Raw genomic sequence first — 24,751 nt, forward strand, 5'->3', positions numbered from 1 at the left:
TATTAGCAAAGAATCACTAAGTTGGGCAAAATACAATTGCTAATGATTTTTTTTTTTTTTTTGCAGTTTTTGGCCAGGGCTGGGTTTGAACCCGCCACCTCTGGTATATTGGGCCAGTGCTCTACTCCTTTGAGCCAATGTGCCGCCCCAATTGCTATGATTTTAAATTCACCAATTGCAAATGAGAAATCATTATTTACCTGAAATCCTGCAGTGTTTCTGATAAAGTTGTCCTCCAACTTTCTACAGATGACATTTTGATATTCACCATTCTCCTTTTACCAAAGAGCCACCATCAACAAGACCATTTAAGCCAGAAAAATGACAGTCATTCATGAGAACTCCTTCGTACCCAGTTCATCACTAAGTCCTATTATTTCAATTTCAAATATATCTTTTTTTCTTTTTGTTTCAAATATATCTTGAATTTGTCACCTCTTTTCTATCTAGACTGCCACCACAATCAGAGCCACCATCTGGATGACTGAAATATTCTTAATTAGTTGTTCCATTTTCATTCTTGCCCTTCTCCAATCTATTTCCCACACAGCAGAGTAATCTATTTTTTAAAAAATGCAAAATTAATTCCTATGCATAATAATAAATCAATGCAGAAATTTATAAAGAAAAATTTATGTTTGCCCTTTACATCTTTCTAATTGCAATACCCCCAGGTAACCAACACACACTAAATACTTGATGGGTACATATGCCTCTTTACTCCACAGGCTTTCTGTTTCCCAGGGAATATTTCTATGTCCTACCATGGCCTACAAGGCCCTGAACGATCTGGACCTTCCCTTTCTTTAAATTCACTTCATGCCACTTCTCCTCTTGCTCACCATGGTCCACACTCACCTTCTGGTGAGGTTTTTTATCATTTCCTGTTCTTACCTATTTTCTACTCTTTACCTGGTACAGATCTCTGACTATCCTCTTCTTTCCCACCAATCTAAATTAGGTTCCCTTCGACTTTCTCCGAATATCTTGTAAGCACCTTCCTGGTACTTATCACCAGTTGTAATCATATATAAGAAATTATATTGATATGCTTGTATTTATTCATATGCATGATTAATATCTCTGCCTTCTCCACTAGGTGTGATACTCTATGAGGACACCATGTTTTGATGATCACTGTTTTTTTTTTTTTGAGACAGAGTCTCACTTTGTTGCGCTTGGTAGAGTGCCATGGTGTCATAACTCACAGCAATCTCAAACTGTTGGGCTCAAGTGATCCTCTTGCTTCCACCTCCTAAGCAGCTGAGACTACAAGTGCCTGCCCAACACTTGGCTCACACCTATAAATCCTAGCAGTGGCTCACACCTATAAATCCTAGCAGTCTGGCAAGGGCCCTTTGGCTCTGGAGTTCAAGACCATAAGAACACTCTTGTTCAGGCTGCTCTCTAACTCCTGAGCTCAGGCCATTTACCCACCTTGGCTTCCCAGAGTGCTAGGAATCATTAGGTGGGCTAGGTAATAGAATTTATATTCTTTTATTTTTCTTTTTGAGACAGAGTTTCATTACATCACCCTCGGTAGAGTGCCATGGCATCACAGCTCACAGAACCTCAAAACTCTTTGGCTTAAGCAAGAAGAGCTCTCTTACTTCAGCCTCCCTAGTAGCTGGGACTACAGGTGCCCGCCACAATGCCTGGCTATTTTTTTGTTGTTGTTGTAGTTGTCATTGTTGTTTAGCAGGTCCAGTTTGGGTTTGAACCTGCCAGCCCCAGTGTATGTGGCTGGTGCCCTAACCACTGGTGCCCTACAGGCACTGAGCCAAGGTAATAGAGTTTAATGTAAATTAGTTTTTTAAATTTTATGAGACTGTTACATCTTAAGTAACACTTAAGTGTTATATGGATAGTCTATATGAAATTATACACATAAATATGTGAGAAACTGGTAATACTATATATAGTGTAGTAAAAAGGAATACTGGCCTGAGAGGATAGTGACTCTGTCACTAATTAGTTGGTGACCTAAGAACTGTCAGTTCCTTACTGTCAGACTCCATCAATAAATGCTTCTCAATATGCCTAAGTATTGCATTGCCCCCTACTGTTGGAGATTTTAGTTATAAGCACTAGCAAATGATGACTTGTTTTTATTTTCTATTAATAGAATAGTCATGCCTGAAAACTTACATATTGAAATACAACTAATTTCATTATATATTACTTTCTTTGCACTTTATATTTTGATTTAAAACACAATCATGTAGGTAGGTAGGTTATATTATCTGCGAATTTCATTTCGGGGAGTGCTGCGTAAGATAAGTTTGTCACTGGATTTGGTGATGCTTAAAAGATCCCTTCAGGTTTTTACTATGATGGTTCTAATCTTCAATAATGGAAACAATTCTTTTTATTTTGTTCTTTTCATATTTTGAGCTATAATCCTGCCACTGCACTGCAGCCTGGACAACAGTGTGAGATCTTATCTCTAAAAATAAAAAAATGAATACATAAATAAAAGAAAGAAATGAGGGCGTCTCATTATGAGATGAAGTTTGTAGATTCAAAATTGCAGTCGTGGCTGGGCATAGTGGCTCATGCCTATAAATCCTAGCAGTCTGGGAGGGAAGCCCATGTGGTAGATCCCTTGAGCTCTGGAGTTCAAGACCAGCAAGAGCAAGACTCCCTCTCTATTAAAAATAAGAAAAACTAGGCGGGTGTTGTGGCGGGTGCCTATAGCCCTAGCTACTAGGGAGGCTGAGGCAAGAGGATTGCTCAAGCCCAGGGGTCTGAGGCTGTTGTCAGCTGTGATGAAGACACTGCACTCTAGCCAGAGCTACAGAGTGAAACTGTCTCAAAAAAAAAAAATCAAATAAGAAAATAAAATTTCTATCTTCCTACTTCCCTTTTCTGTTTATTTATTTTTATTTGTTTTATTTATTTTTTAAGCTTTTTCTTTTGGCCAGGGCTGGGTTTGAACTCGCCACCTCCCGCACATGGGGCCAGTACCCCACCCCTTTGAGCCACAGGCGCCACCTTTTTCCTTCTGTTTCAAATGTTTTTTTTCATGACATACTATGCATTTTAACCACATTCTTTTTAAAGTTGATAGCCTCTTTCCCTTCTCCCTCAGCCCAACACACCCGCCGGAATGGGGACAGGGAATTTTGTCAGTTTTTGCTTACCGTTGTATTATTCCCAATGCACAGAATAGTGCGGGACACACAGGAAGATCTCAGTGAGTATTTGTTGTAAGAATGGGTGAATACACGCAATAAGCAAAAATGACAACCTCGAGCGTCACTTCCATCAGAGTTCTAAGAGGCAAAAGGGAGGGACCAGTAAATTTACTGATTTTTGTGATTGAGGATTCCTCCTCGGTGCTTGCAGGGACTGCAACAGCATTCTTTGGGATGTGTGCGGTGTTTGTAAAGTTGACGTACACACAGCTGTACAGGGAAGACACCGAACTAACAATAATTTGCACGAAATCCTATGTTCTCAAACACACCAACAGAAACACGTTATTCTAAGTGCACGGGTTTTCCGTTCTCTTGGACAATGTGCACAAGACAACTTAGGATATTTCCTCACTGGAGATTTTCGGTGAAGATGGGATCAAGAGTGTCAGCTCCAAAATGCAAAGATAGAAAAACGAGTTAAGGCTCACTTTTCCGCCAAGTCTGTACTAAATTCTTCTAAGATCAAATCCCGCGCTCTTCCCACCCCAACCTGCCTGCACCTCCACCCCGCCCCCTTAGATATCCCTGGTGGGCGTGGCAGGGGAGAGACGTTCTTGGCTCCCTCCCCAAATTGATTAAGCTTGCCCGTAGTTTTGGCATCCCACATTGCAGCAAATGGTGAGGAAACGAGGAAACGAAACCACTAATCAAAACTGCCGACCATATGACATTGGAACAGCACACGCGGGCAAAGAAGGAAGCAAAACACGAAGAAAGGAAGCGGTGCAGCAGCCACGTGAGACTAGCTATCCCATCCGCCGTCTGCAGGAGGACTTCAACTCCCAGCTTGCCCCTGGGCGGCTACCCTCGGAGGACTACAACTCCCAGGGTGCTGCGGGAGCGGCCGCCGCAACCTCCCACTCAGCCGCCCGCCGCTCCTCCCGCCCCTCCCCCGACCCTCCCAGCCGGATCGGCGTGCGCCTGCGCACGGGAGGCTGGCGGAGTCTTACCCTAATGTAAGATGGTGGCCCGTCTGGCTGTGGAACCCACCGAAAGCTGAGAGTGCCTCTCTCAGCCGTAAAGGTCGGACTCGCTGAAGCAATCAGGCTCGGTTCTGAAGAGTTTTTCCCCGACACCCGTTCAGTGGTCTCTTGTGAGGACGCGGCAGCGCGTGGAGTCGGCTAAGGGAAAAGCGAGGCAGGGCAGGCGGGTGAGTCTGTGCGGGGCTGGGCTTAGGGGAAACCCGGGGCTGACCGGCTACGAGAGAGCGGAGGCTTCGCTGGGACTGTGCAGGCCGCACCCCCCTTTCTCCCCACCCCCAGCCTCATCTTCACCCTCCTCCTCCTCGGCCTTCCTCCTCCTCCTACTCGTTCCCCCTCTCCGCCTTACGCCACAGCAGTTACCATCAGGAAACGGGAGCGGGGCAGAAGGCGGCGCGGCGGCAAGCACCGACTCTCCTTGGAGAATTTCTGTAATTGGGGAGCCGAGGAGGCTTCTGTTTCCAGCTTTTCCCCCTACATTTTTATAGGGGCAGGATTCCTAGGTCTCGGTTCTTCTTGTTTCCCCAGCCCGTCTGTCCCCTGTCTGACGTCTTTTCCCACTGGCCCCCGTCTCCCAAGACCAAAGCCATCACTTCTCTGACTGACCCGTGTTGCTGCTGCTGCTCATTAATCCCACTGCTCATTGCCCACTCGTCCTGCTGCTTGTTTTTGCTCCACTGCTACCTGTCTGGAGTTAGTCTTTGCCCCTCTCTGGTGCTTGCAGTCAGCTCCCAGTGTATCTGCTACACTAGAGCTGCTTCCGATTTGCAGTCTGTCTTTTAACCACATCTGTCATCTTACAGCTGCCCCTTAAATATCTAGATTATGCTGCTGCTCCTCATAACCCACCTGTTTCTCAGCCTTCTTGAGAATTGTCCGTTCCTGCCCTCGTTTTTTATACAGATTATCTCAACATACACTTCCAGAAAAAGGGATGCACTGTGTTGGCCCTTGAAAAAAGTAAAGGAAGTTGGGAAGTGAATGAAGTGAGGTAGGATACTATTAAACGTTATTCAGGCTACCCAGGAGAGGAACGTTTTCGTTTTGCCTTCTGTGATCTATTTGTGGATTATTCGCTCTGTTGTGGCTTTCCCCCCCTTTTCCTTTTGAACCGATTTCACCATGCTGCTAAGCGTTCTTCGGATTGCCTGTCCCCAGGACATTTAGTGTTACAGCCTCTGATTATACCAATAAATATTAGCCTAAGCCTTTCAAAATAAGCTAAGTATGCCGGATACACAAAATTCATATGTGAACTCCACAAGCAGATATAAGTGATATTTTGATTATATGTGAGTTACAAAAATCAATTCTATATTGAGAATTGGTTTTTGGCTAAGTGAATTATATTGATGTTCAGCTTAATTGATGACATTTTATTTATGGTTTGGGTGGAAATTTCCTCTCCAGTTAATAATCAGATTTACTTACTATCTTTGCATTTGGGAAGTTCTCTCTTTTGACATTTTTAGGATGACAATTATCTGAGTAAATTACTTTCTCTCGAAAATACATTAGTTATGTATGCAAAAGAAAAATTGATTTTTTTTTATTTTTTTTTTTGGTGAACATAAATTCCTCATATTTTTTCCATAGAAAAGAAGGGGGCTGGGAAGAGAGTGACAAAGCTGTACACATTACATGCATTTGGTAGAACTCACTGTCATTATGATAAAAAGCAGAAATCTAGGAGTCAGAGGGACCTATGATGTCCATGTTTTGGTGAAAGCAAAATTGAAATGTAATGACTAATGGCAGAATGGGAAGAAGGAGCCTTTGCTCTAATCAGACCACTGTGAGATAAAGATTTACCAGAAAAGCAAACAGGATTACATAGTTAAGATATATACATCTCAATTTAAACATAAATAAGACATTGGGTACTTAAGATATGTGTAAAAATGTTTATTAAAGTTATAGTAACCCAGTGCCTGTGGTCCCAGCTTCTTGGGAGGCTGAGGCAAGAGAATCGCCTAAGCCGAAGAGCTGGAGGTTGCTGTGAGCTGTGACGCCACCTTACTCTACTGAGGGTGACAAAGTGAGACTCTGTCTCTAAAAAAAAAAAAGATAGTAACAATCTCATGCAGCAGTCTTGTCTCTTATTTGCACTAGTAATAATACTGTAAGTATAAATAAGAACACATTCAGTTCCTTTTTAGTCACTTTTGTACATTGTTGTAATTTTTACAAATTTTACCTGTAAAATTTGAGGAGTCTTAACATTTGGTGTTGTGTTCACTTGATTGTGATAAATGGTCTGTTTTACCAAATATAAACTAAGGTTAGAAAAGCTTAGAAAAGAAGTTTTTAAAACTTCTTTTTTCCTTTCAGCCACTTAAGCTCCAGTTTAGGGAAACTAAATAAATCTCTACTCATATTAGAGTGAAGCAATTTATGTAAGTTCAAGTTCTAAGTTACAACTTGAGGTTTTTCAAAAAATATTAAATTTAGTTAGCTGTGGGAGTGTGTTTATGTAATTAATCTTAAACTGGAAATTAAAAATTTTCTTTCTCTTTTTTTGATAATATGCTGGTGGAGAATCTTTCCACTTTGAACAATTCTAATACAGGTTTAGAAACCCTTGGCAGTCATACTTGGCTGAATTGTAAGCAGTGTGTTCTAGGAGAGGACTGTTTATCTGGCATAAGGGAGTAAATGATTTTTAATACAGCTTTTCTTTTAGAAAGGTATTTCACCTCACTGAATATTTCTTAAGTAATTTTCTCCCTTCTGTACTTTTTTGCCTACAGTCATCAAATTCTTAGTTTCAACCCTGTGATGTCAAAATGAGTACTTGTTGGGATCTTTAGTATGTTTAAAGAAGGTATCTAAAGGTCTTTAACATTTTAACAGAAAGGGAACTGAGATTAATAAACATTTTTGTATTATTTAACTTTTTGGATATAACATTATGAACATTGCAACTTCATACTTTCAGGGTTTCTTTTGATATTTGGAATACTTTCTGCTAGGTTCAGTAGTTGAATTCTTCAGATAATAGATTCTTTCTATAAGGTTTTAAATATGAATCAAAGGTGGCTTAATTATCACACTTGTTTTCAGTATGTTGTATAGACAAATCTTTAATTCTATTAGTTTGTAACAGTTATAATCAAGTGACTAAATACAGGAAAATAAGTGTTTTGTAATGCCCTTCAACTTCAGTTCAGATGAGAGAACTAGTGATAACTTGGGACTTATTACTTTGTAAAAGAAAGAGGGCGTTGCTTAAGGATAAACTCCTAGCTTTAGGGGAGGTTTTTTTTTTTTAACGTTTTTATGTGCCTTAGGAGAGTCAAAAAATATCTTCTCAGTTTAACGATTGGTTTTAGAAATTTTGCCTTTATCATTCTTCTTACTCCTGGTTTTAAAATGAAGCTACACTCTTCATTTTAATAATTTTGTCTATGTGACTATAAACAATACTTGATTCAATATATTTAAACTCAGTGTTATTATTTTTATAAACTGTTTAAGTAAAATAGTTTTAATTTGTGAAAAGTTCAACCTCTGTTAAAATCTGTTTAGCTGTCAGTAACTATAACTCTGTCTTGACTTTTTGTGAAGGAATTATACTCAGCTCACTTGGTTCTGAAGGAAACAGTAGGGAAATAGGTTATAGAGATTTTTGCTGTTCTAGAAACAGTATAACTAGAATGTACTACATACTTTTCTCAAAGGATTTCTTAATCTAAATGGAACTTGTAAATGGTTTTCATCCCACTGGAATAGCATGTGTTGGGTATTGTTTAACGCATTCTGAGATTTTATAAATTTTATGTTACCTCAAAGATAGTAGGAAAATCTGCAAATACCCTTTCTTGAATTAAATATGACAATATCTCTGATATTTTAAAGATTGTGGTACTTTTTCTAAATAGCTGAGAGTATACAAATTTATAAAGATAACACAATTGGCTCAGTTATTTTGTGATGCAAGGTAAGAAGATAAATACAACTTTTAATCACTCATTTAATGGTTTTTTAAAAGAACTTTTTTCAAAATTGTTTCTAATCTTGTTATTTGGACTTCTTTATCAGAAAAGATTATGTGATGTGAATGTCAGCATTTTCAAATATAGTAGAATGTAGTGCAGTGGTTCTCAACCTTCCTAATGCCACGACCCTTTAATATAGTTCCTCATGTTGTGAGGACCCCTAAGCATAACATTATTTTTGTTGCTACTTCATAACTGTAATTTTGCTACTGTTTTGAATTGTAATGTAAATATCTGATAGGCAGGAGACCCCCAAAGGGTTGAGAACTGCTGAATTTTGATGGATTCTGTTACACATTTTTTTTTGAGACCGAGTTTTACTATCTCACCTTCCGTAGAGTGCTATTGCGTCATAGCTCACAGCAACATGAAACTCCTGGGGTTAAGCCTTTCTCTTGCCTCAGCCTCCCTAGTAGGTGGGACTACAGCTGTCTGCCACAATGCCTAGCTATTTTTAGAGCAGGTGTCACTCTGGCTCAGGTTGTTCTTGAACCTGTAAGCTCAGACATTCCAGCCACCTCAGCTTCCCAAGTGCTGGGATTATAGGCGAGAGCCACCACGCCTGGCCCACATTTCTTTTTTGTGATATGTTTTTTTCAAATTTCAGATTAATGTGAAGGCACAAATGATTAGGTTACAATGTTTGCATTTGTCAGGTAAGGTCCCTGTTGTAGTTGTATCCCTCACCCATGGGGTAGGCCCTATATCCTTACATTGTGCCTATTAGGTGGGAGCACACCAATATCTCTCCCTCGTCTCCTCCCCTTCTTCCTCCTAACCCCTAGCTTGAATTGAGTTTTTCTCTTAAGGGCATATTAATTCATCTGCTGGCTTCATGTTAGTATCCAGTACATTGGATATTTGATTTTCCGTGATTGTGATTCTTCATTAAAGAAAATGTTTTCCAATTCTGTCCAGGTTAATACAAAAGATGTGACGTCTCCATCTTTTTTATGGCTAAATAGTATTCCATGGTATACATATACCACAATTTATTAATCCATTCATGGGTTGATGGGCACTTGAGTTATTTCCACATCTTGGTTATTGTAAATTGAGCTATGATAAACAATCTAGGGCAGTGTCTTTATGATAAAATCATTTTTTTCTTCTAGGTAGATAATATAATTTTTTTAGTCATAAAATTATTTATAAAAAAATTCAGCACTATTTTGGTCTCCTAGATTTTAGTAGCATGTTTTCTTTTATCAGAAGAGAGAAATTACATGCTGTCTTTTTTCTAAGGAGTTTATTTGGGAGGATGGCTTTTATTATTAAACTCTAATGTATAGGAGAGCTGTCCTGTTTTAAACTTTAATTGCATTGGGTGATGGGCAGATGATGTATTGCTATTATGGTATAAGCCTTGTTATTTTTATAAGTATTTATATCCCATATAAGTTCAAAAACAGTATTTTTAGTTATGATTACTAAATCTCCACTTTTGGGTATTTAAAACAATTATAGAATAAAGTTGGCAATCAAAATAATCCAAATTGGCTTATGTATATGCCTAAAACCAGTTTGGTAAAAATGTCAAAGGCAAAAAAGCAGTGTAATTAGAAGGATAAAATGCTTTCACTAAAAAATAATAGAATGTTATATTACTGTTTTTGGAAGGAATTAATGAACGATGTAGGCAAAATAGTGATTGAATTTTGAAAAGCAATTCAGAGGGGTGGAGCATTCCTTAATAGCAACAAACAGATACATTGTTATTAAGCCAAATAGCTGAAGTTTTTTTTTTAGAGACAGAGTCTCACTTTATCACCCTCAGTAGAGTACCATGGCCTCTCAGCTTATAGCAACCTCCAACTCCTGGGCTTAGGCGATTCTCTTGCCTCAGTCTCCCCAGTTAGCTGGGACTACAGGTGCCTGCCACAACGTCCAGCTATTTTGTGTTGTAGTTTGACTGGGGCTGGGTTCGAACCCACCACCCTCAGTATATGGGGCCAGCATCCTACCCATTGAGCCACAGGTGCTGCCCATAATGTCTGAAATTTTTTAAGTATGTTCTTCAGTGCTTGGAATAAAATAGAAGTGCTGATTCTTCTTCTTATTTAAGAACTATTCCTTTTCTGTTCTGGCATCAGATATATTTAGATTGTGTATTTCTTGAAATAACATTGGGTGATTTGGATTACTATTGGTTGTAACAACTTTTTCTCCCTTTTACCCCCTTATTTCTTCCTCCAACATTTGCCTATGATTTTTCCTGATGTTATTTTCATTGATAATTTGGTTGGCTCCTCTTGTGAATGCTGTAATTGAGTGAAAATTTGTAATATAAACAGTAATGCTTTTGGTGGTAAGATTAATTTCTTTTTAATGGAGATTGCCTTCATTTTGATTTTATTTTTCTTCTACTTTTATTAATTAATTCTTGGATGAGGATTAGGATGCTGCGAGTTTCCTGTTAAATCTTCCAGAAATCTTTTTCCCTCAGTGGGGACTTAGGTATTTGTTGGGTAAAGAAAGTGTTACAACATATTTTGGTTTTGTGATTTAAAATAAAGTGAAGACATTATCAGTATTTTTAAAAAGTTTTTATATTATTTTCTTATTTTTTAAAATTATTTTATTATTTTCTTTTCACTTTTTTTTTGCAGTTTTTGGCCGGGGCTGGGTTTGAACCCGCCACCTCTGGTATAGGGGGCCGGCACTCTACTCCTTTGAGCCACAGGCACCACCCTATCAGTACTTTTTAAAAAAGACACTTTTTGTGAAAAATTCGAACAAGTACGAAAGTAGCTGTCACTCAGCTTCAAAGATTGTCAACTCACAGCTAATTTGCTTTCACGTCCACCCTCACTTGCTTTACCCCACTTCCCCTTACTCTTTGCTCTGCATTATTTTGAAGCTAATTCTAGTCACCATTTGCCCTAGACCAGTGTTTTTCAACCTTTTTTTATCTTCATGGCACACTTGAACGCTATAGTCAAACTTCCATAGCACACTTAAATTATGTTGATCAAAACAACAACAACAAAAAGAGGGCGGCACCTTTGGCTCAAGGAGTAGGGCGTTGGCCCCATATACCGGAGGTGGTGGGTTCAAACCTGACTCTGGCCAAAAAACGGCCAAAAAAAGAAAAAGAGTAAAAGGCCAGATGCTGTGCCTTATGCTTGTAATCCTAGCAGTCTGGGAGGCTGAGGCGGCTGAATTGCTTGAGTTAGGAGTTAGAGACCAGCCTGAGCAAGAGTGAAAGACCCTGTTTGTACTAAAAATAAAAAAAAACTAGTAGAGTGTTGTGGAGGGCATCTGTGGTCCCAGCTACTCAGGTGGCTGAGGCAAGATCATTAAGCCTAAGAATTTGAGTTGCTGCGAACTGTGATTATGCTACAGCACTCAATCCCAGAGTGCGTAGGACTCTGTCTCAAAAAAAAAAAAGAAAAGAAAAAAGGGCATGCCTGTGGCTCAGTGGGTAGGGCGATGGTGTCAAATACCGAGGGTGGTGGATTTGAACCCAGCTCTGGCCAAACTGTAACAAAAAATAGCCGGGCATTGTGGCAGGTGCTTGTAGTCCCAGCTACTTGGGAGGCTGAGACATGATAATCGCCTAAACCCAGGAGTTGGAGGTTGTTGTGAGCTGTGACGCCGTGGTACTCTACCAAGGGTGATAAAGTGAGACTTTGTCTCTGAAAAAAAAAGAATATACTTACTGTGCTTTTAACTTCTTTTGAAAATAATTTGATTAATGATCAGTACACTGGTTGAAAATCACTGTACTAGACTCTTTTGGAATAATAAACTACTTTTATTAAATCAGGATTATTCAGTCAGCTTTTCAAATCTTTGAGTGCTTATTATAGACTCATATTTTGGAAAATGTACAGTCTCTTTGTAGAGTTTATTATCTTGTCAGGAACACTTTCATAATTTGTATCTTACATTATTATGAAATTATATATTCTTACATAAATATATAAAATGTAGTATGTATACAAATAATGTGTACAGTGTACAGCAGTATACAAATAATGTGTACCATGTATAGTTTGGGTCCAGAATTTTAGTGTGAGGATATCTTCAGACTAAAATTCTAGGAGTGAGGCTTTGTGGAGACAGTGGGACTTAAATAAAGAATAGGTACTATTTTAACAGGCAGAGCATTTCCATAAGAACATCCCATACAGTCTATGTAGGGAATGGATGCATATTTTCATCCATTTTATGCTGCTATGTAACAAGAATACTACAGACTGGATAATTTGTAATGAACAGACATTTATGTCTCAGTTCTGGAGGCTGGGAAGTCCATGGACATGGTGCCAGCATTGGGTGAGGGCTTTCATGCTGTGTCATAGTGAACAGCAGAAGAGCAAGAGAGGGCAAGAGAACAAGAGCAGAGGGGGCCACAATTATGGCATTATTATGGCATGAAGAGCTGTCATGGCCTAACCACCTCTTAATGGTCTCACCTCTGAATACTATCACAATGACAATTAAATTTCTGTATGATTTTTGGAGGAGGCAGTCAGTCCATAGTAAAATATGAACAAACACTTGATGGTAGAGACTACCATGATGTGAGATGGATTTAAGGAATCCACTCTCAGTAGAAATAAAGCATTAATTTCTCAGAATGGTAACAGATAAATTTATGTAAGTAGGGGAGAGCTAGAGTATGGAAAGTATTCATTGTCATTGAATTTAATCTGTAAAGACTAAAGAGACTTTAGAGATTGGTAGAGGGCAGGAAATACATGATGCAAAGTACTTTTTTTTTTTTTTATTTCGTAGAGATTGCCCTTTCAGTAGTATGTAGCATATTTGGAACTAACTGTTGAGATTTTTTTTGTTTTTTTTTATTTTTTTTTTTCAGAGACAGAGTCTCACTTTATTGCCCTCGGTAGAGTGCCTGGCGTCAACAGTTCACAGAAACCTCCAAGTCCTGGGCTTAGGTGATTCTCTTGCCTCAGCCTCCTGAGTAGTTGGGACTACAGGTGCCCGCCACAACGCCCAGCTATTTTTTGGTTGCAGTTTGGCTGGGGCCGGGTTTGAACCCACCACCCTTGGTATATGGAGCTGGTGCCCTACTCGCTGAACCATAGGCGTCGCCCCTAACTGTTGAGTTTTTGCAAAATTAGAGAACAAGCCATTGATACAAGGGACTATTCTGAGAGATAGTAAGGTTGAAATTTGACAGGATTTGCAGCTAATTGATTCCATCTTCTCTTCAGTACCTTTTGCCCTAAAATGACACCAAGGTTTTAGACAGTAGTAAACTGAGGAGGTGTGGTTTATTTATCTTTAATAGTAAACTGCAGTTTATTATTCATGCCAAACTTTGGGAATGGAAGTGGTACGTGATGTAAAAAGACCTACCAGTGTTTTTGAATGATTTTAGAAATTTATTCACTTGAGAAAAAGGTTGGAAAAATAAGGAAACATTATTATGTGTTAGCAAGATGGAACATATTTCATTAGTAAAAGAGAAATTTATTTCTTGTCTGTTTTCTATGTACGTATTAGTTTAGACGGGGTATTTGGAAACTTCTTTTATTTGAATAGTTAGAGCCAGCAAATATCATAGGCTATCTTTAAGGTTTAATAATGACCCTATTAGAGCAGAAAGAATGGCGGAGAATCCTGGTGAAGTGGGACATTAAATATTGCCAGCCCCAAGCTCCCTGAAGGACGGAGAAGGTTATGTCAGCAGGCTAAAGAAGAATGATTGTAGGGATATTGTGAAATGAAAATTTATTTTTTGATTTACTTTGATATACTTTGTTTTGCGAAGGTAATATTAAGACAGATCTGGTTAAACATCAGCAATAATTGTTTTGGTTGGAATTTTTTTTTTTTAAGTTCAGGGACCTTTGAAGTTATTCTTTGTTTTGAAGTATTGAGCCTTCATTAAGCCAACTTTCTGCATCTATTATCTATTTCTGAGTAGCATGCTTTCTTTGTTTTATGAAGAAAAATTTCATCATTTTATTTTAAAGCTGAGAAAGAAAGTTGGTTTCTTGCTTCTGGCTTTGTACATGATAGGTGAATACTGCTCTATTGTCACTTAACTCCTGCTCTCTTCATCATCTCAGATATTTCTTCTCTGCTGTATTTAGCATGAGGATCACAAAGATTCTAAGAGTTGAGTCTGAAAACATCTCAAGCTCAGGGTGCTTACAATTTATTTTTATTATTTTTTAAACATTTTTTTATGCTTACAATTTAGAAGATAAACTCATCCGAATTTTACCAATCTTTTTTCCCCCCTGTTACTGTAAATGGAAATAATGTCATGGGCTTTTTTGGTACTGGGAATATATTAATGATAAAGATGGCAATGCATTATAGTACATTATTGGGAAATAATCTAGTGTTCTCCTCCATCCTTAGACCTCCTAATTCTTGTAATGTCACAAAACTATTTTTGACATATATATATATTTTATTTTTTTTAGAGACAGAGTCTCACTTTGTCCCCCCTAGTAGAGTGCATGGCGTCACAGCTCACAGCAACCTCCCTAAGCTCTTGGGCTTAGGCAATTCTCTTGCCTTAGCCTCCCAAGTAGCTAGGACTACAGGCACCCAGCACAACACTTGGCTATTTTTTTGTTGCAGTTTGGCCAGGGCTGAGTTTGAACCTGCCACCCTCGGTGTATGGCGCCAGTGCCCTACTCTCTGAGCCACAGGCGCCACCCTATTTTTGACATACTTTTAACTACTTTATTTAGCTAATGGTGTGTGCTATCAGATATGACCACTAGAATGGAAAGTTATTGCCTTCTCTTTGGGAGTTTGCTTTAACAGGGGCTTTAATGTGTTAACTTTGGATTTGAGATGTGAGTTGAAATCTTTGTGCAGGAGAATCTTGAGGATTACATTATCTTTTTCTTTGCCCTGATGTGTGTAGAAGGGAAGTATATATTAAATACAGAGTATAGGAGAACCTTAGTATTAGAGAATATCCTCAGTGGTAGCTGCTAATCCAGTCTTTTCCCTAAGAAGTTTGTGTTTACTGTCTTATAAATATGGAATCAGTTATGAGTGTCCCAGTGGCTTGTAGTGAGTGAGAGGGAGGAGAAAATGGCTTCCTGTTTCAAAAAATCCTCTACAAAGTTTGAGAATAAGAAACTAATTTGAATTATTCTCAGATTATTTATAGTTTATGTCTTTTTTATTCATACAGCGCTTGGGAAGAAGTTGGTGTTGTGTGAGGGGCTTTCCAGTGCCTTGGCTAGCCTGGAGGGTAGGTGCATTATATATTCACAACAGGGAGGAGAAGCAGGAAACAAAGTGAGAAGACTTCACATTCTAATTGTAGCTAGTAAGGCATTGATGACATTGTTCCTTTGCTGCATCTATATGCTTCATACTTTGTTTTCTAAATTAGGCTGTCACTACTAGTTGGAAAGGCTATATACACTCTTTTGCCTTTTCCAAATCAAACTGTTGTCCCTATCCAGATTTGTGCATTTTAATCTCTCCATCTCAAAACATGACACATGCATGTCTTTGCTGGAAGGGAAGGAGAAACTGGAAGGAGATGAAAATGATAGTGTGGTATTCCACATCTGCTTCTGTGTAGGATTGTTTTATAAAAGAACCTCTGCCTTCAGTTTTTTTAGGGAGGTGGTTCTTAAATCAGATGTCTGCTCTTTATTTATTAATCCCATAAATAGACACACATTTGGCCTTCTGGTTTTAGAACATTCTATTGTTACATCCTTTTCCTTATAATGAAGGAAACATACTAGTTTCAAGGAATTTGCTTGGTTGAAAACTATTAAATAGAATTATGCATGAATTACTGTCTCAAATCCTTTAATACAATACATAGTTGATGATGGTAAGATGAAGTTTCTCTATTGTTAGTAGAATAATGTAAAAGATAACCAAAGTAAAGTTCTGTCTTTAATTTTAATTTTATGTAATGTTAGGTAACTTCATAAATTTTTAAGTTGTCCTTTTAAAAGGTCCTTTAGCCATAGAATTGGTGATAGCTTGAAGAGTACCTCTATGTAAGTTAAATGCTTAGTTGTAGTTTTGGGAAATTTTTTGCTTCTACTAAGATCTTTTCTGTCATACTGGACTTAGTCCTAGATGTGAATTTTGTTTCCAAAAGGTAAAGCTGGTAGTTTTTCTTTAAGGTAGATACATTAAAGATTGTATCCAACTCTGTTTTAATCTTGATGAAAGCAAGGGGGACAGTAAAATACTTTAATGTAGTCATGCTAACAAAAGAACATTAGTTCTAGTCACCATACATTCTTTTGTCATGTCTAGCAAATATGTTTAGCAGCTTTGGGAAACTAAATAATTTACAGCGTATTCATGTTTATAGATTGTGCTTTTTCTTATATACTATTAAATTCTATACTTTAAGAAACATATTAAAGGAAATATTGCTCTTCATTATTTGGAGTAAAGAACTTAAATAACTTAAATAACTTTTTATAGTTGAACATACTTTTCATTAGCCTATAGTTTTCAGTTTCAGCTTTAAAATCATCTTGCAGTATAGTATGGAGCCAGACTTAACTAATTCTTGGCTTAATGGAGGCTGTGAGATAACATAAAGAAGCACAGTGGACTCAAACTTTGGTGGCCTCTCTACCTTTTAGGGATCGAAGTGGAAGAGGAACAATTTGAGAGATAGAAGTAAGATGGAAAAGTTAAAGTCTGACTCGGCACCTGTGGCTCAAGTGGCAAAGGCACCTGTGGCTCAAGTGGCTAAGGCGTCAGCCACATACACCTAAGATGGCAGGTTCAAATCCAGCCCGGGCCCACCAAACAACAATGATGGCTGCAACCAAAAAATAGCCCGACATTGTGGTGGGTGCCTATGGTCCCAGCTACTTGGGAGGCTAAGGCAGGAGACTCGCTTGGGCCCAGGAGTTGGAGGTTGCTGTGAGCTATGATGCCATGGCACTCTACCCAGGGGGACAGCTTGAGGGTCTGTCTCAAAAAAAGAAAAAGAAAAGTCCAAGTCTTGGAAAACAAAGGAAAAGATTGTCTGGGAGAGATATCAGAGAGAATAGGAAGATCCAGTATAGTGTAGGTAGCCAAGGAAGTTTCAAGAAAAAGGAAAGAGATCGACATAGTCCAATACAACATTGAAGGAAAGTGAGAGTAGAGAGAATTCTTCGGCTTAGCGGTGTGATAATAACTGACTATGTCCCAGCAATTTCAAAGCCTGGGAATAGGATTGTAAATCAGATTGGGAGAAGTTAAAGAAGGTGGTAAGCAAAAGACTGTAATAAAGGCTATTCAGCCAAGACAATCACTATAAAAATGACAAAACATTGTAATAGTAGCATTCATAGTTATTGTATGTGTACTGTGAGAGATTCTGTTTATTAAAAGATGAGAAAACTTGAGGCAGTTTGTGCTGAATAGTCTGAAATTTCATGCGAGAGAAGGTGTTTACACATGCTGCTTCAAGACTCTGCCACTTGTTAATTATGTGATCTTGGGATAATTGGCTTTGTCTTTTGTGCCTCAGTTTTTTCCCTTGTGAAGTGGAGGCAAAAGGAAGACTTTATTTCATAGCTTCATTGTCAGGATTAAGTTACTTAGTCTTTTAGATACTCTTGGAACAATGCTTGGTATGTGGTTAATGATAAATATTAGCCATTATTATCATCCACTGCTGAAGTGACGTAGAGGAGGATTGGAGGCTCAAAGATAAGAAAGAGAAAAAAATTAATACAATTATTGTTAATAGTGACAAGAACTAATTAGAAAGGCCTTAGGGTCTTTTCTCTGGACTGTTCCTTCTGCATGGAGAACACTTTTCCAAGTGTCCGAATAACTACCTCAAGTTCTTCAGACCTTTGTTCAAATAATCACCTTTTTAGTAAGTCCTGCCCTATTTACACTTGGATTTCAGGCCCTTTTTTACCATATTTGCACTATTTTACTTTTTTCTATAACACTCATCTTCTAACACTGCAGTCTCTAATCCCTGAGTGGCAGACGGTATTGGTCTACAGCCTGTTAGGAGCAGGCTACTCACTTCCTCATGTAGTGAGAGAGCAAAGCTTCATCTGTATTTGCACCTACTTGAATCACTGCCTGAGTACCATGTGAGCTCTGCCTTCTGTCAGATAAGTGGGGACATTAGATTCTTGTAGGAGCCCAAGCTCTGCTATAAACTGCGCATGCTAAGGATGTAGGTTGCATGTTCTTTGGAGAATCTAATGCCTGATGATCTGAAGTAGAGCTGTAATGGTCTTGAATTGTCCTGAAACCAACCTCACCCCTACCCCCAACCCCTAGTCCATGGAAAAATTGTCTTCTATGGAAACAGTTGCTGATGCCAAAAAGTTTGGGGACTATTTTTCTAAAACATACATGTATCATATAACTCACATGTGTACTATTTGTTATTGATCCCTCTCCAGTAGGGCAGGAATGTTTGATTTGGTCCCTGAATAAATATTTGGCACCTAATAGGTGCTCAATATGTGCTTGTTGGGTGAATAATCTGTGTTAATCGGTATAATCAATATTAATCTACAATACAGTGTATCTTTGAAGTGGGATGGATGGGGAAACAAGTTCAGTTGATTGTGATGATACTTTTTCATTTTATTTATTTATTCATTTATTTATTTTGAGACAGCACCTCAAGCTGTCACCCTGGGTAGAGTGCTGTGGTGTCATAGCTCACAGCAACCTCAAACTCGGGCTGAAGCGATTCTCTTGCCTCAGCTTTCTAAGTAGGACTACAGGTGCCTGCCACAACGTCCTGCTATTTTTTATTGCAGTTGCCATTGTTGTTTGGTGGGTCGGGGCTGGATTCGAACCTGCCAGCTCCAATGTGGCTGGCACCCTAGCTGCTTGGGGCTACAGGCACCGAGCCAATTGTGATAATACTTTATTTTAGGGAAGAGTTGGTATTTTGAGATTGGTGGATGTCACAGAAGTTTACCTTCTTAGAGACTTCTTCCTTTTTCTTGGATGAAGTTTCTGAGTTCATTTTGGTATAACTTTTCCTGGAAATCATTTGGGAAACCCATTTAACTGAGGAAAGGAAAGTATAAGATGAATTTTCTTTCTTTCTTTTTTTTTTTTATTAAATCATAGCAGTGTACATTAATACTATTCATGGGGTACAGTGTAAGATGAGTTTTCTTAACTATCATAATTATTTTACATTTGATTAGTAAGAAAAGCTTTATAATTCATCGCTTATTAGATGCTGGGTAGTTTTCTAACCTCTTTATGTTCTTACTGTCCTGCAACAACCTTAAAGGTACATTATCATTTATTTGTAAGCCGTTTTCAAAGTTCAGGGGGAAGCCTTTTGCACAGAGACCAAGAACGCGCTTTCCCAAACTGTTGTCTTCAAATATAGGCAGTCCCAGGTTGCAAACATCTGACTTAAGTACAACTCATTCTTACGAATGGAGGTTATTACAGTAAATCCCCAAGTTACATTTGCCTGATGTAAGATTGGCACTTATAAATGGAGGCCATTAAGGTAATAAGGTAAATGTCTACTCCAACTTACATACAAATTTCATTTAAGAACAAACCTACAGAACTTATCTTGTTCATAACCTGGGGTCTGTAGCACATTCCTCCCTCCAACATTGGTAGTCTTGACAGTTATCCCTTTTATATCAGTTAGTACCCTTTATCCCTTTTTATATCAGTAACTACCAGTCCTCCCAGGTGACACTCATGTCTCGTATTTTAATCCCCCCCCAAGTTCTATTGCATTTTCTGTCTCTTCAGTCCTCTCCAATTCTTAAAATCTTACCATTGTGCAACCTAGTGGAATTCAGTCTTATCACCAGCAAAATTTCCTGAATCCTCCTTTTTTCTTTTTTCTGAATATTTCCTCTACTTTGTATTATTCTGAGGTCACTGTTTCACCTGTAGCTCTCTTATATGTTGGCAATTAAATTTTTTATTTTTTTCTGATATGCAGTATGCTGTCAAGGATCAGCAAGGAGTCCTATGCACTTAGATGTAGAGCTACATTTCCTGGGTGGGTTCCCTGGCACACTCGTGTTGTCCCAGGTACTTGATAAGCTGAGACAGGAGGATCCGTTGAGCCCAGGAGTTGGAGGCCAGTTTGGGCAACATACCAAGACAGCCTCTGAAAACAAACAAACAAACAAACAAAAAACCCCACTACATTCGTCTACTCTGACTTTTTTTTTTTTTTTTGAGACAGAGTCTCACTTTGTTGCCCTTGGTAGAGTACTGTGGAGTCACAGCTCACAGCAATCTCCAGCTCTTGGGCTTAGGCGATTCTCTTGCCTCAGCCTCCCGAGTTAGCTGGGACCACGGGTGCCCTCCATAACACCCGGCTGTTGTTTTTTCTTGTTGCTTTTACAGTTTGGCTAGGGCTGGGTTCAAACCCACCACCCTTGGTATATGGGGTCGGCGCCCTACTCTGACTTCTTTTATTGAAGAGGAGTCAAGAGGATCCTGGGTCCCTTGAGCCTGGACAAGGGGCATATTTTTACCATTCTCTTCTCTCTAAAAAATTGTCTATTAACAGGTTCTATTGTTTATAGACCCTCTTGTTTGCTGGCATCTACTGCACCCTGGGCTACTCCTTCTCTTTTCTTGACTTGTTTAGCTCTTAAGTCACTGTCAATCTTGCTAACACTATGCCTTTTAATTCTTTGTAATTTCAGTATGTACCATTTGAATGGTACTGTTGCCTCTAATAATATGATCTTTTAAGTTCTGAAAGTCCTCTTCTCTAATAATCTTGCTGTCCAACCTATTTCAGCCACTCCATAGTCGTATTTTATACCTTATTACCACTAGTAACTTGAACCTTATTTACTGCATCCCCATTTCTGACCAATGTCTTTCTACCTGGTACACCAGCTTAGCAATTCTTTACTGTCATTGAGACCCCCAGTCCCTGATTCTAGCCCTTTTCATTCTCTTTTGCCTCCTTGATTTCTTTTCTTCCCTCTTTGCCTAGTATAATTCTGTGATTAATATATTAATTCTCTTTCACATGCCCTTAGTTCCCTCTCTCCTTTCTTGCTTCTTCATACTTACTTGGCAAAATCTCAGTTAAATCAACTCTGAGTACTTCATGTCTGCTCTTGGATAGCTGAAAGTGACTGAAGAAAAATACAACTATGATTACTCTCACTTTAAATTCAAGGTAGGAAACCTCAGGTGACCTTTAATATTAACCAGCAGTCATATTCTGTTTCCTTAGTTTATTAAGTCTCCCCTCTGCTAGACAACTCAGTTTATGCCCTTGCCTTTCTCTTCACACTTCCAACCCTCTTCAGATTCACTGTCAGTTGATGGACCTGCTTTCCACTTCACTGTAAAACAAAGGCAGTCATAAGAGTGCTTACAGACTCCTGCCATATCTATATACAGACTGCATCTGTACTCATAGACCTTGCCGCCTTTGTGTGGCTGTAGATGAGTTGCCTGTGTTTCTGTCTAATTCCAGTTCCTCTGCTTAATGGATTAGACCTCATTTCTTTTTATTTACTCTGGACATTGTCCTAGCCATTGTCCTTTCTCTCAGTACATCACTTCTTTTCTGGATCCTTCTATCATCAAACATACAAACATGCTGTTATTTTTTTCAGCACGAAAGCATCTTCCCTTGATTGCTTTTTGTTGCTCTTCTCTATTTCCTTTACTGTGGAACCCCTTAAAGCTTTGTCTAAATGCATTTGTTCTAATTTCCTCTCATGTGCTCTCTCAAAGTTTATTCCTGTCAGGTTTTGCCCCTCAAAATATCATGTAACAATGACATTGTTAAATCTAGTTGTTCTATGTCTTTATTTTGCATAATTAATCTACATTTGACAAAGTCTTTTTTTCTTTCTTTTTTTGAGACAGAGCCTCAAGCTGTTCCCCTTGGTAGAGTGCTGTGGCATCACAGCTCACAGCAACCTCCCACTCCTGGGCTCAAGCGAGTCTCCTGCCTCAGCCTCCCAAGTAGCTGGGGCCATAGGCGCCCACCACAATGCCTAGCTATTGTTTTGGTGGCAGTCATCGTTGTTTGGCAGGCCTGGGCTGAATTCGAACCCACCACCTTGGGTGTCTGTGGCTGGCTCCTTAGCCACTTGAGCCATAGGCGCAGAGCCCTTTTTTCTTTTTTTGAGACAAAGTCTCACTTTGTCATACCTGGTAGAGTGCCATAGCATCATAGCTCACAGCAACCTCACTCAGACTTTTGGGCTTGAGTGATTGACAAAGTAATTTTCTTCTTATCTTTGATATACTTGTTTAACTTGCCCTTGAGGATAGCACATTACCTTGGTTTTCCACAAAACTCACTGGCTGCTCCTCTTTAGTCTATCTTAATAGATTCCTCTTTTTGCCTCTGAACATTGGAATATCTCAAGACTCAGTCTTTGGTTATTTCCACTATCTATGCTCCCTCTTTTGGTGATCTCTGCCAGTTTTGATGGCTTTGCATTCCTTTTCTTTTTCTTTTCTTTTTTTTTTTAGAGACAGAGTCTCACTTTGTCGCCCTCTGTGTAGAGTGCAGTGGTGTCACAGCTCACAGCAACCTCCAGCTCTTGGGCTTAGGCAATTCTCTTGCCTCAGCCTCCCAAGTAGCTGGGATTACAGGTGCCCACTACAATGCCCAGATATTTTTTTATTGCTGTTTGGCAGGGTTTGAACCCACCACCCTCGATATATAGGGCCGGTGCCCTATTCACTAAGCCACAGGCGCCGCCCAGCTTTGCATTCCTTTTCTCAGATTTATTCCTCTAGCCCAGATCTCTCTTTTGAACTCTGTCTAGTATCTCCACTTGAGTGACTGTTAAGCCTCTCAAACTCAAAATGTCTAAAATGGAATTCTGTTTTCTTACACAAACTTGCCCTTTCATTCTTTGCACATAGAGCCTTTCTCATCTGCGTTGTTGGCAGCTTCCAGTCGCTCAGGCCAGAAACTGGAATAATCGTTGACTGTCTTGCTCTCAGGTCCCACATTCATTCCATCAGAAAGTTATTGGTTCTACTTTCAAAAAATGTCCAGAATTCAGCCATTTTTTACTGTCTTCACAGCCACTGTCATTTTGTGCTTGGTTATTGTAGCAGCCTTCTAATGGGTTTTCCTGGTTTATTCTTGGCCTCTGTACTTTCAGTGCGGCAGTTTGAAAGATCCTTTGAAAACATGAGTCTAATGGCAAGAGATTTTGTACCATATTTTGGAAACTTTATAATATGTTGATAAGATCCAGAGATTGTTCTAGTTGTTTTACTAAGTCACATTGGCCCTGAAGGTATATTTAATGTAGACTGAATATGCCTATTAGTACTGGAGGGGAAGGAGTTGGTAGGAATGGTTTATATCCTCCTTTATTTCCCTTGTTAATGTGTCCCTTTTCCTATCCTATGCACAAAAACGGTATCTATATTCCTGAAGAAATTGGAAAGATCTGAATTGGTTGCTATTCCTGAAAGTTGCTTTGAATGGATTATGAGGCAACACTGATAAGATAAGCAAGTTGAAACTTGCATGGGTGGGTGGTGCCTGAGGGTGGTGGGTTCAAATCTGACCCAGGCCAAACTGCAACAAAAAATAGCTGGGTGTTGTGGTGGGCGCCAGTGGTCCCAGCTACTCGGGAGGCTGAGGCAAGAGAATTGCCTACTGAGGGTGACAAAGTGAGACTCTGTCTCTAAAAAAAAAAAAGAAAGAAAGAAAGAAACTTGCATGGGTGAAAGGAGGTTGTCAGCTGTGTTTATTGGAAGTGAAATAATGGACCATTACACTGTCTGTCTCAAAACTTTTGTAGTGACCCATGTATTAGCCCACCCTTTCTTAATAGAGGTCTGTTATTTCCTTACTACCCAAACCTCCTTTAGTAACACTTTTGCTTTTCCCCAACTCCTGCCAAATTTAGTGTCTTCTTTATATATTTGCTTTGTTTCCCATACTCCCAGATGGAAACATACTCCTCAGAACTTTTGGCTCCTGTCCTGTTCAGACAACCCAAAACACATTCTCATGATTTCTATGTGAGTTGGTTTTATTTTTGTTAGTAACATTCCCAACAAAATGATACTGGACATGATAGTAAAAAGGAAATTGATACAAGTAGGTGATGAAGAAGTCATGTGTGAAATTGTGGGGAATATGAAAGATATTTTTATTGGGCCCTCTGAATGTACTTGTCATAAGCTAATAATGCTGATGATTTCTGTAGAGGTTAGGCTACATATAAAGAACCTTGGAGACTGGTTGGCAAAAAAGAACTTCACAGTTCATTTATCTCTTTACATTCTTTTCTCTGAAGGCAAATGTTCTGTAATCAGTTTTCCTTTGATTCCTTTTTAGAGAGCACTCATATATTGGGATTAACAATCGTATCACTATTGTAGTGTTACATATACATTAACTGTTGATTTCATATTATAACACTTAATCTCTTGGTCTGAAGATAGACATATTCCTGTTAACTCAAGATGTTTCTTAGACCTCTGTAGTCTAGTATGGTACTCAGTGGCCACGTGGCTCCTACTGAACACATGAAATGTAGATAGTCTGAATTGAAATGTGTTAAGTATAAAATATGCACTGGAGTTAGAATCCTTAGTACCAAAAAAAAAAAAAAAAAGAATATAACATTTTTTATCAGTATCGTTAGTAGTTTTTTTTTTTTTT

General features: G+C 38.9%; 1 protein-coding gene across 6 annotated transcripts in view; it reads left to right on the top strand.

Annotated features, from left to right (window-relative positions):
- The first annotated feature begins 4,078 nt into the window (after positions 1-4,078).
- CNOT4 (CCR4-NOT transcription complex subunit 4) overlaps positions 4,079-24,751 on the top strand; it is a 136,229-nt gene continuing 115,556 nt past the window's right edge. For all 6 annotated transcript variants that reach the window (XM_012806285.2, XM_012806286.2, XM_003791597.2 and 3 more), the window contains exon 1: positions 4,079-4,350. The gene's annotated coding sequence lies outside the window, so the exon portion shown is untranslated. The remainder of the gene's footprint in view (positions 4,351-24,751) is intronic.

Source organism: Otolemur garnettii, unplaced genomic scaffold (genome assembly GCF_000181295.1).
Source record: "Otolemur garnettii isolate 467f Iridium unplaced genomic scaffold, OtoGar3 scaffold00049, whole genome shotgun sequence".
Taxonomy (NCBI): Eukaryota; Metazoa; Chordata; class Mammalia; order Primates; family Galagidae; genus Otolemur; species Otolemur garnettii.